Source organism: Felis catus, chromosome A2 (assembly GCF_018350175.1).
Source record: "Felis catus isolate Fca126 chromosome A2, F.catus_Fca126_mat1.0, whole genome shotgun sequence".
NCBI lineage: Eukaryota > Metazoa > Chordata > Mammalia > Carnivora > Felidae > Felis > Felis catus.
The window spans coordinates 121,625,297-121,640,623 of record NC_058369.1 but is presented as its reverse complement, the minus strand read 5'-3'; the positions used below and the strand labels follow the sequence as shown (position 1 = coordinate 121,640,623).

General features: G+C 47.8%; 1 long non-coding RNA gene across 2 annotated transcripts in view; it reads right to left on the bottom strand.

The window, feature by feature from the left end:
* Positions 1 to 15,327, bottom strand: part of LOC109497518 — a 39,179-nt gene that overhangs the window by 13,394 nt on the left and 10,458 nt on the right. The window contains exon 1 of one of the 2 annotated variants that reach the window (XR_006594338.1): positions 5,427 to 7,207. The exons of the other annotated variant lie outside the window; for it this stretch is intronic. This is a non-coding gene — a long non-coding RNA (uncharacterized LOC109497518). Of the gene's footprint in view, positions 1 to 5,426; positions 7,208 to 15,327 lie in introns of those variants that run through there. 2 annotated transcript variants of the gene reach the window in all.

The window sequence follows — 15,327 nt, the reverse complement described above, 5'->3', positions numbered from 1 at the left end:
TATAGCGTCTGACACGTTGCACAGAACACACTTTAAGAGAGACACCTCTGGGGCCCCTGGATGGCTCCGTCCGTTGGGCGTCCGACTCGGGCTCGGGTCGTGATCTCACGGTTTGTGAGTCCGAGCCCCGCATCGGGCTCTGTGCTGACAGCTCGGAGCCTGGAGCCTGCTTTGGATTCTGTGTCTCCCTCTCTCTCTGCCCATCTCCCACGTACACTCTGTCTCTCTCTCAAAAATAAATGAACGTTAAAAAAAAGAAAAAAAGAAAAAAGAAAGACATCTCTGTCTGTAGTCCATTGACGGCATTTTTACGCAGGTAGAGCAGGGATTTGCAACCTGCAATATGTTTGTGCCAGAAATGGCGTGCAGGTCCTTGGCTGCCATTTTCCCTTATTTTACTGAAAGGTGACCTGACCATCTGCCACAGGAGTTACATTTAGCTTCATACCCTGCAAGTGAGGCTTGGCGGGTAGACCAGAAAGACCTGAAAGCGGGAAACTTGGTTCATAGCCTTGCAAAGGCTGGCGCCGTGGGGTAGAGCTGGCAATCACCAGCTTGGGTCTCATTCCTAGAGACACAACAATGTTGTTTTGTTTTGTTTTTTTTTTTTTTGGTCAGGGATAGACTCTTGGCTGGTCACAGGGACGGGTGGCTGCCATGGAAACGTATTTGACTTATACGTCAGTGGCAGATCAGAGCCTGGCATATTTCCGATGAATATTGGATTTGAGGGCATAGTCACGGTATTTGCTGTTCGTTTGAAATTGGGCCACAACCTAGCAGCCTCGTTAGGGAAGTATGCATGATTCTCTTCGCAAAATTAAAATATTCTCAGGGGTTATTCGGGCTTCCAGGACAAAAAAATGTACCAGACACGAGTGTGCGAGCCAGGTTTCCAAGTCTTGGTAGCAGGAAGCTACGGTGTCCTATTCAGTCACAGCCTTGTGGTTTTCCTGGTGCTCAGGTGCTAGACTGATGTGTTTCCCCTCCCTCTGTCCTTCTATACTGTGTTCCTTTCCCCACCAGTCAGCCTGACACCCAAGTTGCCTCAGAGATGAGGAGACGGTGCTAAAAGCTGAGAAATACGTTAAGAAGTCAGTTCTTTGCCTTTGATTTCAAAAGCTTAAGTCTCAGGGACAGCAAGGAAAACCCAGAGCATGAAAAAATACATTTGGAAGAAAAACCTGATGAAGGGACACAGCTATCCTGATCCCCATTCTCTCACCCAAACTGGAGTTTTCCCAGTGGGAGAAGGAGAGCAGATTGAAGAAGCAGGAGGCCACTGATGGGTCCTGAAGGCATGCCCCGCCCTGCTCTCCACTCCACACTGAGATTTAGAGGAGGCAGGGGATGATGGAAGGACCTGGAAGGTGGGAGGGATTGGAGTGTGTCGATTTATGGAAGTGGCAAGATGGCAGCCAAGATGTCTTCCGCCTCTCCCAAGTTCTCTGCGAGAGCCACCAGGTCACCGGGTGCCTATGGGTGGCCCTAAAAAGTGGTCATAGGAGGGAACAAGGGGTCACTCGGCAGTGAATCAACAAGCAAAACAACAGACACGTGGACATAGGCACAGCTGGGACCCCTTAGGACCAGGTCAGCACCCTACGAATGATGAGAAGAAAATATGGAAGGAGCTTGAAGCCCTGACAACTTCACCGGACCAGGCTGCTATTCCGTGAAGAAGAAATCAACTCTCTCATTTAAGATATTGTCACTCAGTCTGTCCCGTGCTGGGGCCAAGCACATTCCTCCAGGCAGACAGACACGCTCGGGTACTGAGGAGGAAGCTGATGACAGTATGGCAAAGGCCCCCGAAGCCACAGGAGATGTCCACGGTAGGCCAAGGAGATAGGCAGGGCACCAACAGCATCTGCCGCACAGCCACTCACCCATGCCTCCCTTCTTCTGTCTATTATAATGGCATTCGTCACGTCGCTGTGAAGTAGATTTTCTGTCCGTCTGCTCTATGAATCAAGGCTCGTGTTTGTAAGTGAAGAAAACCCCAATTTCAATGAACTTAAACAAAAAAGGGAGCCTGTTGGTTTGTGGGACTGCAAAGTGAGATAGCCAACCATTTCAGATGACATCCAGGGGCTCAAGTCCCATAATCACACCCTTGCTCTGACTCTCTCTCACCCATCTCAAGAGTTTTCATGGAGTTGACTCTCCAGCAACCTGTCCTCCCACCCCACGATGGCGGACGGGGCTGAAACCTCGAACCTTCCAAACTTTGGGTCTTTCTGAGGCGACCGAGGGACCCCGCCCGCCCTATGTCACCTCCCTGGCATAAACTCAAGGGTGACGGAAAGGAGCTCATCACGAAAAACAACAGACAGTCCCCTGACGAAGTTCCAGGTGTTTTGGAAGCTCGGCACTAGGAACCAGAGACAAAGGCCAGATATATTTCTTACTATACTGCAAGAAGACCACGTTCACAGTGTGCCTCAGGCCCACCACAGCGGCTGGCACAGTGGGCAAGCAGTCAACATTTGCTCAGTGAGTGAGTGAGCTAATGCATGAACGAATACGTATTTCCTCCGGAGTGCGGGAGAAGCTCCCCCAAGTTCCGGGGTGCCAGAGTTGAGCGCTGGCCTTGGAACCACTTGGATACTCAACAAGGGCTTGTGCCAGTTTTCCAGGAGAGCCGTGGGTGGATTTGGAAGTACGTCTCTCCCCACCACAGGAGAAGTAGGCTTTTGGTTGGCTCCCTGAGTGGCTGGCTGGTCCCGAGGCACCCCTGGAGAAGCGGCCGTCTATGGGACAAAAGGGGCTAAGGCCACCTCGTTTCTAGTTTCCAGGCCAGCCCAGCAGCCCCTTCCCGCTCCTCCTGGGCAAGACAACCGCAGATGGGGCTTCAAGGAACTTGGTGCTGGCAGCTGCAGGAACCTCTGAGAAGCAGCCTCCTAGTAATTAGTCACTGGAGAAAGAGACCCGAACCCTCCAGAAAGCAGTCACATGGGATTGTGTAGCCCTAATCCTGAAGAGAACTTTTCTCCCCGCTAAGAAATAGATTCCCAGAAATATTGAGGTAACAGGAAATGCATGTAACTGAGAATTCCTTTCAGGCGGTTGGGGGATGGGGAAAAATAACCATATTAATGATTCCATTCAGTCGCTTTCCCATCTGTTGTCTTAAAGAAAAAAAAAATCAAAGATAGGCATATCATTTCTGCTATTGCCAAAACCAAAGAAGAGTGACTACCATCATAAATAAGAAACCCAGGTCTTATTTCATTGACATTAATGCTCAAAGGACTATAAAAATAAGTCAAAAGAGCATTCAGGGTATATGAAATCTGCATATATTTTCATCAAATAATGCAAATTAAAATAAAGGTGAAAAAATTAACCATTTTCAATGTTCATGTTCCCAAAGATGTCTTCTAAAAATTAGAAATTTGTCCTTAAAATTGAAAGGCAAAACACAACGCACAGTATGCGAATGCCAAAAGTTTAAATCAAAATTATTTAGGGGGCGCCTGGGTGGCTCAGTCGGTTGAGAGTCTGACCTCGGCTCAGGTCACGATCTCACAGCTCGTGAGTTCGAGCCCCGCGTCGGGCTCTGTGCTGACAGCTCAGAGCCTGGAGCCTGCTTCAGCTTCTGCGTCTCCCTCTCTCTCTCTGCCCCTAACCCACTTGCATTCTGTCTCTGTCTCTCTCAAAAATAAACATTAAAAAATTTTTTAAATGATTTAGATAAAATCATTTTCGAAAAATAAAACCACTCGTGGTTCTAGTGTTCAACATCCGTCAAGCTGCCAGTTGAAGAATCTCATCTTGAGATCCACATAAAAACATTTTTAAATGTAATATGTGCTAATACTGCAAACCGTTCCCCAGTTACCGTGTGCATCTGTTGTAAATACCACGCCAATCTCTGAGCACCCCTAGAACCAGAACCAGGAATCGAAACTCAAAGAGAAGCAAGGATGCCTGACTCCATTGGGAACCGATACTTGGTTATGCAACAATCCAGTCCCGTTATGCTGGCCGAGAGGAAGGGTTTGACAAATTAATCGATGTGTCCTTTCTGATCCAAGTAACAGAAGTCTAAGTGCACCTCAAATCCTCCTCGTACCCCAAAGCCATCTGTACCCACCAGAGTCCGGAACAGTGGAAGCCCTAAACCCTACCGGCATCCAGAGGTGGTCTCTTTTGTGGACACGATGCGGACGTGGAGGTCTGGGTAACGACAGTGGCTGTTTGGGGGCATGGGTCACACTCTGCCAAGTGCTGATCAGATCCCCAGGGAGAGAGTGCCCGTGTGCTCTTCGATACACTTATTTGTGTGTGGTTGGCGATACTGGGGCCCTTGAACCCAGGAGTGGGTACACTTCGTGGGTCCTGGGCCAGAGAGTAAATAGTTTTGGCTTTGGTCACTACTGCCATTGCTCAACTGCACCCACTATAATACAAAAGCAGCCGCAGACAATCATAAACGAATGAGCGCAACTGTGTTCTAATAAAACGTTACTTACCCAAACAGGCTGGATCTGGTCCAGTTTGCAGGCCCTTCTAACTAACACACGGGGCCCTCTTGTCTGGATCCAAAGGCAGTCTGGCTGTTCCAGTCCCACAACCCCATGAGTTTAAGCATTTCTTAAAGCAAAGGATTCAAAAGAAATAGGAACCTTCTGTGTCCATCGGCTAACACCCGATGTTTCGTACCGCCATCACAGTGCTGGCAGCCCATGACCTTGGGCAAGTCATGGAACCCTGCCCTCTCAGCTTCGTCCCTTCATCTGTAAAACGGTCAGCTGTGCTGTTTCCCCTCTCGGAGCATTACTGAGAAAGTCAAAACAACAGTGGCAATGATCACACTTCCCGTCTGCAAAGTGCATTACAGTTTTCCAAATTGTTTTCTACTTGACCCTTGTAAGAATCTTATGAGGCAGTCAGTCCCAACCCCATTTTTACACGTGTGGAAACTGTGGGGCACAGAGTATGTAAATAACTGGCTGAAGGGCCCCCAACTGGTAACCAGCGGAAACCAGGTCTCATCCATACATGGTATCCAGGAAGGCACCGTGTCTCTTCCTTCCCAAGGTAAAGTCACTTTTACCCCAACTATGCGGGATCTCTGTGTAAATATGCCTTGCTCTGTAAATAAAACCAGTGCTGTTTGAGCCTTTTTTTTCATCTTAGACCCCTGACCCTCTGGATTATAATTCTTTTAATATTGAAACTTATTGTAGACCCTAGACATTCTGTCACAATATCAGTGACACATTTGAGTTATTACTGAACAAACACCATTTATACCTGTAACTTGGGTTGTGCCGGTAGGAACAGAAAACATGCCAACTTTATTTTCTCCCCATCTGGGCTTTTCCATTAGGCTGCCAAAGAGCGAGCTCGTTGCCAATTCAGCGGTGATCACGTAAGCATTGCTTCCTCTATTATCTTTCCCCCAAAATGATTCTCACCTGTCCAAGTTCAACGTGCACCGTGAGAAGGGCATTCAGGAAACTCCTCTCTGCCTGATGGGATTCACGATTAGGTCTGATGCTGCCTCATTTATTCATCAGGGCTGTTGACCAAGTGGTGCACGTTTTGCGACTCTAAATTCCAAGTCAAAGTTCAATCTCTTGCATTTCAGTGGAATTGGAATTTGTCAAACAGCTCTTGAAACTGGACTGTTTGACTTCTAATGTTTACAGATGTTTCATATTTTACTGGTGTTTGTGCTAAGGGGCTGTAATCAGAATCATGTCCATCACTCATTAAACATTTGATTCTTTCTGATGTTTTCAATCCTCTGAGCTCTACGCTTCCTTCCACTCACATTTAACTTTTCCCTCACAATGTCTGCCCTTTCTCGTGCAGATTTGACAACTTTAATCTCATGAAGTTCTGCTGACCAACGTGGTAGTCACAGATCACCTATGGCTACTTACGTTTAAGTTAATTACATTTGAAACTCGACTTTAGTCAGATTTCACGTGCTCAGTAGCTCATGCGCCAATGGCTAAACTATACTGGGCAGCCCAGATATAGGGCTTTTTAATTTTTGGAGAATGTTCTTTAGAAGGCACTGTATAATGGATTTAGAGACTAATTTGGACCAACTTCATAGCTGGTACAAATTCATCTGAGAACTGCTCTTGACCCACCTACTTTATTCTTTTAAACCACCCATACAAATACTAAGACCAAGACTCCAGTAACCACAGGGATCATTCGCTGATTATATATCATGCGCCATGCAATGCACCAAACCCTGAGTGTATACTATCTCACTGAATCTCTGTAATGAGTCAACGTTATTATCAAGACTTATCAGGAACCTGAGGCCCGGGGCCACATAGTAAGAGGCAGATTTGAGATCGGAACCTATGTTTTTCTGGCTCTAGAGCCTGAGCTCTTAAACACTCAGTGATACCCAACTCCTCACCCTCGTCTTCCCCTGTCCCCTATTCTGCTGTGGCCCTGGCTAGACAAGGATAGGACCTAGGCTGAATGTCATGCTGGAGGGGCACTCTGCCCAAATCAAGGGCAGAGTAGGCAGCATGAGGGTATCTAGGTGGGCACAAGAGCCCAGGCTAATTTTGTGTCAAAATGTGTCCTTCGTAACACAACTACTGAAGCTTTTTACCGACTGGATACTTTCCCACTGAAAACGCCCCAGTAAGAATAATCACGAGTGGGTCTGTTGGGATTGGTTAGTAAAATTTGACATTAACCCAAAGTTAATGTCAATGTTAACGTACGTTCATGAACATTAATGTGTAGGCTGCTGCTTCTTTGTATTGTTTTTCATTGTTTCCTTTTTTGGAAGCACTGACTTCATTCCACAGGTCCCATGTGCCAGCTATCATTATAGTCTGGGTTTCAAACTCTTTCTCTGGGACAACTCTCGGAGATGACTGGTCACTGCCGCTTGTTCACAACAAACAGTCTCTCTGTCTGCCCTGAATACTGACTTCTTACTTTGAAGCTTAAGTTGAGCTTTGTTTTTAATGCAAACCCATCTACAGATTAGAGAGCCAGAAATTGGGTCTCTGGGAGGCAGCCTGGAGGGTTCCTTGAGCTCATGGTAAAAAACTCCATATTTCACATCAGTCACAGATCTCTCACTAGCCTTTCTTTCCTAGCCTTCCTTTCTTCCCTTTTAATTTTCTTTCTTTCACAGGATTCTTTGAAACTTGACGTGCTAGCTGTCAAGACTACTAAATTAATACCTTTTTTTTTTTATAGGTCATAACCTTGCTGGAGTGAGAAAATCCAAATCGGAACAAGTAACACAGAGTGTTCATCCAAATAAGTTTTCACACATAGCAGGCGAGGCCCAGGATGCAGGGGACATTTCCTTGCAATCGAACAGTGCTATACGATCTCTAGAATCTGACGTGGCCGCCTCAAACCCACTCTAACAGGAAAGGTGCTAGGTGGCAGAATGAAGAACCACATGAACCTGCCTCCCAGGACCATGATATCTTGGATCTGAATATGGTGTTCCAGCTCATCATTAGACCAGTCATTAGGCACCCACCTGGCATATCCAACACACTGGGTAATTAGCAGTAATGAGTAAGAACACAAGAACAGACCAATTAAACACCATCTACCTATTAGTCATATTTGAAAGCTACCAGTCACCAAAGACCAGCCAAATCCTGTCCGTAATCAAGAATTTGAAAAAGATCTATTGAGAAGACAGACTTTTGAGATGATGATGTCAGACGGGGTTGAACTGCATGAGTCAGAATGGAAATTCACTAGGTCAACAGCGCGGATACTATAAGATAATACGATTTGGAAGAGCCAGAACCAGCCGGCTGGGGCACAAAAGAACCCTGTGGCCAAAGCTGAATTTCAAGATATCAAGACTCGGGCAAAATTGTTACTAGACTTAATAATGTTGAGTGTACTGTAGGGTCTGAGAATCACGGACCATGCCTATTTTTACTTCCCACTGTATCCCCAGCACCAAACAGCACCCAGCATATTCGGTAGGTTCGTTCAGTAAGTTTTTGCAAATGAACGAAGTAATAAATCAATGAAGTGCCATTTTGTTTTCTATCCTTTGTCACAAGGACCGCCCCTTCTTGGTCAAATGTCCCCAGGGTATCCTGAGAAGTCGTGTGGCTTCCCAGGTGTTCCAAATGGGCACACCTCGGTAAGCACAGTTCTTCAAGCATTGCTGTTGTGCCTGGTCTTCCTGCTCTCCGTTAAACCTCAACCGGGCTGGAACCCTCTCTCTCAGAGCCAGTTCATTTCATTAACTTGTTTGCCCCGGGTCAGTGAATGAAAGTAAGTATAGGGCAATAAGTGTGCCCATCCCCTCCTTCCAAAACGTTTTCATTTGAATGTTATGGTGCAGCGTGGGGACTGGACTGGAATCTTCCACTCAGTAGCTGTAAGACCTTGAGCAAGTTATCTGACTCTCTCAGCCTTCATTTCCTCATCTGCAAATAAGGGTTATAAATAGCACAATCCCTCCCTCAAAGCGCACTTGTGAGCATGAAATAAAATGGCCCAGGTGAAGAGTCCAGCACAGTGCCCGTCACACGGAAAACACACGTGAGATCGGCAGCTGTCACAGGGTTCCCAGACGCCAGCAGCAGCAGCCCTACGAATTAGTTAGAAGTGCAAATTCTCGGGGCACCTGGGTGGCTCAGTCGGTTAAGCGGCCGACTTCGGCTCAGGTCATGATCTCGTGGTCCGTGAGTTCGAGCCCCGCGTCGGGCTCTGTGCTGACAGCTCAGAGCCTGGAGCCTGCTTCAGATTTTGTGTCTCCCTCTCTCTCTGCCCCTCCCCTGTTCATGCACTGTCTCTCCCTCTCTCAAAAATAAATAAACGTTAAAAAAAATTAAAAAAAAAAAGAAGTGCAAATTCTCTCTCAGTCCCTCCCCAAAACAATGGAATCAGAAACTCTGGGTGTGGGGCCCAATAACCTGTGTTTTAACAAGAGGTCCAGGCGATTCTGATGCAGGCTGAAGTCTGAGAACCAGTGCTGTAAATGTCAGCAATAAATAATAATAACGCGTTATAATAACGTGTTGATACGACTCTTACTCTGACAGCGGCCATGTAAAATACTTTAGTTGGGTCGTTTTCAAACCAAGTTCCGGGAAGCCCTGGGGCCCAGGGGGATACGTGGGAGGCCACCTCAGAAGGTCGAGGGGCAGGTCACAGGTCCCCGGCTCTGCTCTGATGAGTGCAGACTGCACTGGCTTCATACACTTCGGTTCCAATCCCATGTCAAGTTTTGGATGGAACTTAGACAAAACGATACAAACGAGTTCTGTTCTGAAATCAATCTTGAAAATCACCACCTGGCCCCGCGTGCCAGAGGGAATCAGGCCAGCCACGAGGGAGATTCAGGGGACCAGGAGATTTCCTGGGCCTGTCACCACAGGGGATGATGAACGCCGGCCCCGCATTCGGATCCCATTCCACAAGCTTGCTCTAGCAACTGTGCTGGGTACCTTCTGTCACGCATCGTATCATTAAATCCTTACCAGGTGCTACTTTCCCTCCCTTTCAGAGGAGAAAATGAAAACACAGGGACATTAAGTAAACGTGTCCAAGGTCACCCAGCTAGTGCAGCTGGACTAGAAGCCAGATCACCTGACACTGAGATTTGTTCTTGATCTCCCAGAATGGCCGCTGGTCACGCTTGAGCGGATAGGCTCGCCATGCAGGAAAATGACCCACGGGGGTCCCGGATGAAGTCTGCAGAGACCTTCGGATCACACCCTTGGACCAACAAGAACAAGGCAGCTGGCTTTCCCTCTGCCACTTGCTCAGCACCAATAACTGAATGGTTTCTTTCAAAATGAGTCATGGTCACCACAAATTAGAAAGTCCCTATCGGAGGGGCTTTTCCCTATTTGCCACATCAGTCAGGCTGGGAAGATGATGTCAGCATACTGGGTACGCTGGACGCGGTGAGCTGAGAGTCTGAATCCTGAGTCCCGGCCTACGCCATTAGACCCTGGTCAACTGTTTAACTAGGTGGCCGAACTTGCCACTTACCACCCAAGGCGGACTTTGAATTAGATGATATTCAGAGACCTCCGCGCTCCCTGGAAAGCGGAACTAGGTAAATATTTTGTCTCTCACGGCAGTATTATTTATTTATTTATAAGCCCTTTCCACAAAGGTCTAGGGAGCCCTTACCGTGTGTCAGGCGTTGTGCCAGGTACTGAGGCCGCAGCTGCAAAGGCGAGAGATGTGGTCCCAGCCTCCACGGAGCCTACGGTCTGGTGGGGACGGGAAATTGCTGCTAAGGGTCTGTCCTGTGCTGATCACGGAGAAGTACTGTTAAGTGCTTCGTGTGTGGTAGGCATAGTCCTAAGTGCTGCACAAGTATGATTTCACTTAATTCTCACAACAGTCCTACAAGGTAGGACTACTGATTTCCACGTTACAGAAGAGGAAACTGGGGCTCAGAAAGTTTAAGGAACTTGCCAAGTAGAGTCGACTGCCACTAAACAGCAGGATCTATCTGACTTCTTTTTTTTAAAGCTTTTATTAAAAAAAAAATTTTTTTTCAACGTTTATTTATTTTTGGGACAGAGAGAGACAGAGCATGAACGGGGGAGGGGCAGAGAGAGAGGGAGACACAGAATTGGAAACAGGCTCCAGGCTCTGAGCCATCAGCCCAGAGCCCGACGTGGGGCTCGAACTCACAGACCGCGAGATCGTGACCTGGCTGAAGTCGGACGCTTAACCGACTGCGCCACCCAGGCGCCCCCCAAAAAAATTTTTTTTACATATATTTGTTTTTGAGAGACAGAGCACGAATAGGGGAAGGGCAGACAGAGAGGGAGACACAGAATCCGAAGCAGGCTCCAGGCTCCGAGCTGTCAGCACAGAGCCCGACATGGGGCTTGAACCCGCGAACCATGAGATCATGACCTGAGTCAAAGTCGAACGCTTAACCGACTGAGCCACCCAGGCGCCCCTTTAAAGCTTTTATTTAAAAAAGAAATTATTTTATTTTTAAGTAATCTCTATACCCAGTGTGGGGCTCGAAATCATAACCCCGAGATTAAGAGTCACGTGCTTTACCGACTGAGCCAGCCAGGAGCCACAGGATTTATCTGACTTCTAAGCTGTGCCCTTAACCTCTACGTCATAGGTATCTGTGTATGTATGTCCACATACAAGGAATATCTCTTTTTCAGTGCCTGGAAGAACATCTACCTATAGTGAATTCTTTTTCCTCCCTCTTTCTTTTCCTTCCTTCCTTCCTTCCTTCCTTCCTTCCTTCCTTCCTTCTTTTTCTTTTTCTTTTTCTTTTTCTTTTTCTTTTTCTCTTTCTTTCTTTCTTTCTTTCTCTCTCTCTCTCTCTCTCTCTCTCTTTCTTTCTTTCTTTCTTTCCTTCTTTCTTTCTTTATCTCTACACCCAATGTGGGGCTTAAACTCACAACTCTGAGATCAAGAGTTACATGCTGTACTGACTAAGCCAGCCAGATGTCCCTATGGTGAGTTCTTAATAAATAGTTACTAATTAAATATACCCATCGGGGTCAAGCTAGAGACAGAAGGTCCCAGATGATGAGATGAATGGGAATCGTGGAAACCGAGTGACCATTCTGGTGAGTTGGGGCAGTAAGGGGAGAGCCCAACCCAGCAGTGGTCTGCAAAACAGACGCGGGAGCAGAGGGATGTCAGATTGTCATCCAGGTTGCCAAGAAGCCACCGTGCTGGCAACTGTCCCTGTCAGAAGTTTTCAGGGGGAGTTTTGGTGGGGGACATGGGCCGAGAGGGCAGACACTAACCATCTCTCCCAGCTGTCACCACAGAAGGACATTCTGTCAGTCAGGGGTTGGTTCATCACCCAGACTGAAATCTGTGTCCACCCGAGTGGCCTGGAGGAGGACGGCTCACAGAGAAGGCTGAGGTGATAATGTCATGCCTGGCTTTCTTTCTCCTGCTCCGCTGACCCACCTCTCTCTCCGGAGTGGCGGCATTCAATAAAAGGCCAATTTGCTGGGTTGGGCATACGGAGATTCTTTACCAGTGGTCTGCGGGTTCAAGACGGGTTTGGAAAGGGCCATCAGTTGTATCAGCTGCCTTTATAACACGGTACCATGCGCTGTCCTCTGCATCACTTAAGCTACTCAGCTTTAAATAATCCTTTGTTGGGGTGCCTGGGTGGCTCAGTCGGGTGAGCGTCCAACTTCAGCTCAGGTCGTGACCTCGCTGTTTGTGAGTTCGAGCCCCGCGTCGGGCTCTGTGCTGACGGTTCAGAGCCTGGAGCCTGCTTCCAATTCTGTGTCTCCCTCTCTCTCTGCTCCTCCCCAGTCATACTCTGTCTCTCTTTCTCTCTCAAAAATAAATAAACATTAAAAACATTAAAATAAATAACACTTTGTTTTGGATTTTGAAACTCCCTTTTCTTGCTTATTAAAATCAGGCTACTCAATATCACTGGCTAAGAGTTTTCAACTGGTGGAGTCACATAGGGAAAGTGATGTTACTGTTATCTTTCTGTTCAGACTGTAGCAGGGAACAACCATGAGGATCCAGGCGTGCAGAGAAAGAAGAACTCAAAGACTGGAGGCTCACATAACTGAGTTAACACCTCAGCTGTTACTTCCTGTGGCAGCCTGACTCCAATGTCCCCCAGTGATCCCCCTCCTAGTATGGTCCCTCCCCTTGAGCGTGGGCTGGCCTGGCAACTTCCTTCTAGCCAACAGAATATAGCAAAGGCGACAGGACGGCACTTCTGAGATTAGGCTAGAAGAGATGATGGGCTCTGCCTTGCCAGCAGACTCCATTGCTCTCTCAGCTCACACACGGATGAAGCAAGTGGCCGTCTCTCCCAGCTGTCACCACAGAAGGACATTCTGTCAGTCAGGGGTTGGTTCATCACCCAGACTGAAATCTGGGCCCCCACAGCAAGCTGCAGAGAGTGGCCTCCGGTTCAACAGTTGGCAAGGATGTGAGGCCCTCAGACCAATAGCTCAAAGGAACTGAATTCTGTCAACAACCACCGAGAACCTTGGAAGCGGATCCTTGCCCCGTTGAGCTTTCGGATGAAACCCCAGCCCTGGCTGACACTGCCGGCAGCCTGTGACAGACTCAGAAGCAGAGCGCCCGGCTAAGCTACCCCCAGGCTCCTGAAGCACGGGGGCCGTGAAACAATCCATGTGCGCTGTTTTAAGGTGCTGAGTTTGTAGCAATTTGTCACGCGGCAATAGAATGTTAAGACACTTCCCATCTGGGTGGATTTGGCAGGTTATTCCCCGCCTGCCCTTGAAACCTCCATTTTCTCATCTGTCAACGTGGCCTGGATAATAATAGAAATGATGATATTAATGGCTGTCTTTGGGGATTTACGTGAGAAACTGCAAAACACACACACACACACACACACACACAAAAGTGTGCAATTGTTGACATCTGAGTGAGCAAGCGGTCTGGGCTCTGCCTAGGCTGGGTCTTGAAGACAGCAGGGGAGAGCAGTGGGCAGAGGTACTCAGTGGGAAGAGCAGGAAGGGCTTCCCTGAATCAGCTACGAAGCTTGGAGTTTGGGGAGCTAAAGACGGGATGTCAAGTGAAGGCAAAGCTGGGAACTCCAGAAACCACCAAAAGAGTTCAGCCAGACAGGGCTGTAGGTTCAAAGGAAAAGTAGGAAGCAGTGCTAACAATGAGATGGAGGGAGACTTTTATAAGGTGCCAATGATGCCAATAGGTGGGAAGGATTGATTAAGACACTACGAGTGTTTAAATGCATAGCGGAAGTCAATTCGTGCCAAAGGCACTGGAATCCAGGGCTTGGGTGCCCACTATGGTTGGCTCTGGGTACCCACCCTCTCTTTTTGACAGAACTTCTCTCCACACCACCCATAAACCCTAGGGGACTCCTCATCAAATGCGATTCCCAACCCCCACATCAGACTCCTCTAACATCGCCACTGGGATGTCTAAGGGGCATCTGAGATTTCAGGTGCCCAGATCCGAACTTCAGATTTCACACTCTCCCTCTAAGCTCTGCTGCGGCTGCAGCCTTCACATCTCAGTGTTGCCCTGACAGCTCGATATGGAACAGGGATGACCTTACAGGGCATACTGTTGAAGATGAGAAACGATAGTTCTTTGGAGAGGAGTTAAGATGGCGGAGCAGCATGGAGACGCCGAGTTTGTCTCATCCCTGAAACGCAGCTAGATCAGCCCCAAACCATGTTTGAACACCTAGGAAATCGATCTGGGGATTACCACAACAATCTGCATAACTTGAGCCACGGAACTCGGCAGGAATGCGGTGCAGAGAGGTGAACTGGGACAGAAAAGATGCAAAAGCATAGATTTAAGTAAAAAGAGTAAAGCGTGAACATCTTCCTTCCTCCCTCCTGCTGTCATCACCCCTCTCCTGCCACATTTTGCTCCAATTGTTGGTATCAGAAACTATAGGGCCACCTGCAGTCACCCACCTGGGACTTACTACCTCTCTGCCGAGAAACAGATCATCTCCATTCCTTTTTGAAAAAAAAGCATACTCCAAGCAATACCATAATGAACACCCATATCCATATGCACAATTATTTCTTCAGGATAGGTTCCTAGCAGCGGGACTGTGAAGTCAAAGGACTTGCACAGAAAACATATGGTAAGACACTGACAAATGATCCTTTAAGGTGGTTGAACTAATTCACTTTCCCACCAACAGGGGCGTGACCTCCGTGCCAATGCTGGACATTATCAGTCTTTCTAAGAATTTCCAAGAATGAGGTCCCGTCTTAATTTACAGTTTCCCGACAACCAGGGCTTGAATACATTTTCATGTATTTATTGGCCATTTGCATTTGTTCCTCAGTGGGTCGCCTGTTTTCTTGGTTTGCTTTTCTATTGGGTTATCTATCCCAAATTAGCAATGGAAAATCTGAGGACTGGGGAAATTAACTGGCTTCAGTGAAGTCCCAGCACGAGTAAGTGGCCGGGCTGGACTGGAGCGTGATTGTATTTCTCAAAAGCGCCCATTCTCGACCACAAGGCCGGTTACTCTGCATCCCAGGTACGGTCCAGGTGAACCGATGAATGAAAACGTGAAGGCTGCATAAGGACACGGATAGCGCTCACTTGCAGAGGTGTGGCCCTTTCTGCTTTTACCTGAAACAGCCCGGCTGTCTACCGCAGTTCCCTCCGGGACGGCCACCCGGCTGACCACCGTGACTCTTGCCCTGCGCCGGCCCTGGCTGCCCGTTCGACCGCATTTAGCAATTACATTGCCCCTGAAGACACAGGCAGCCAGAACTAAATAACAACCTATGGCTTATGGCCATTTCCTTAGTTAAGCCAACTGGAGCTAGACCATCCCTGGCTTTCGGTGTGATTCATTCTCCAAAACCCAAATCCAAGACTGCTCTGGAT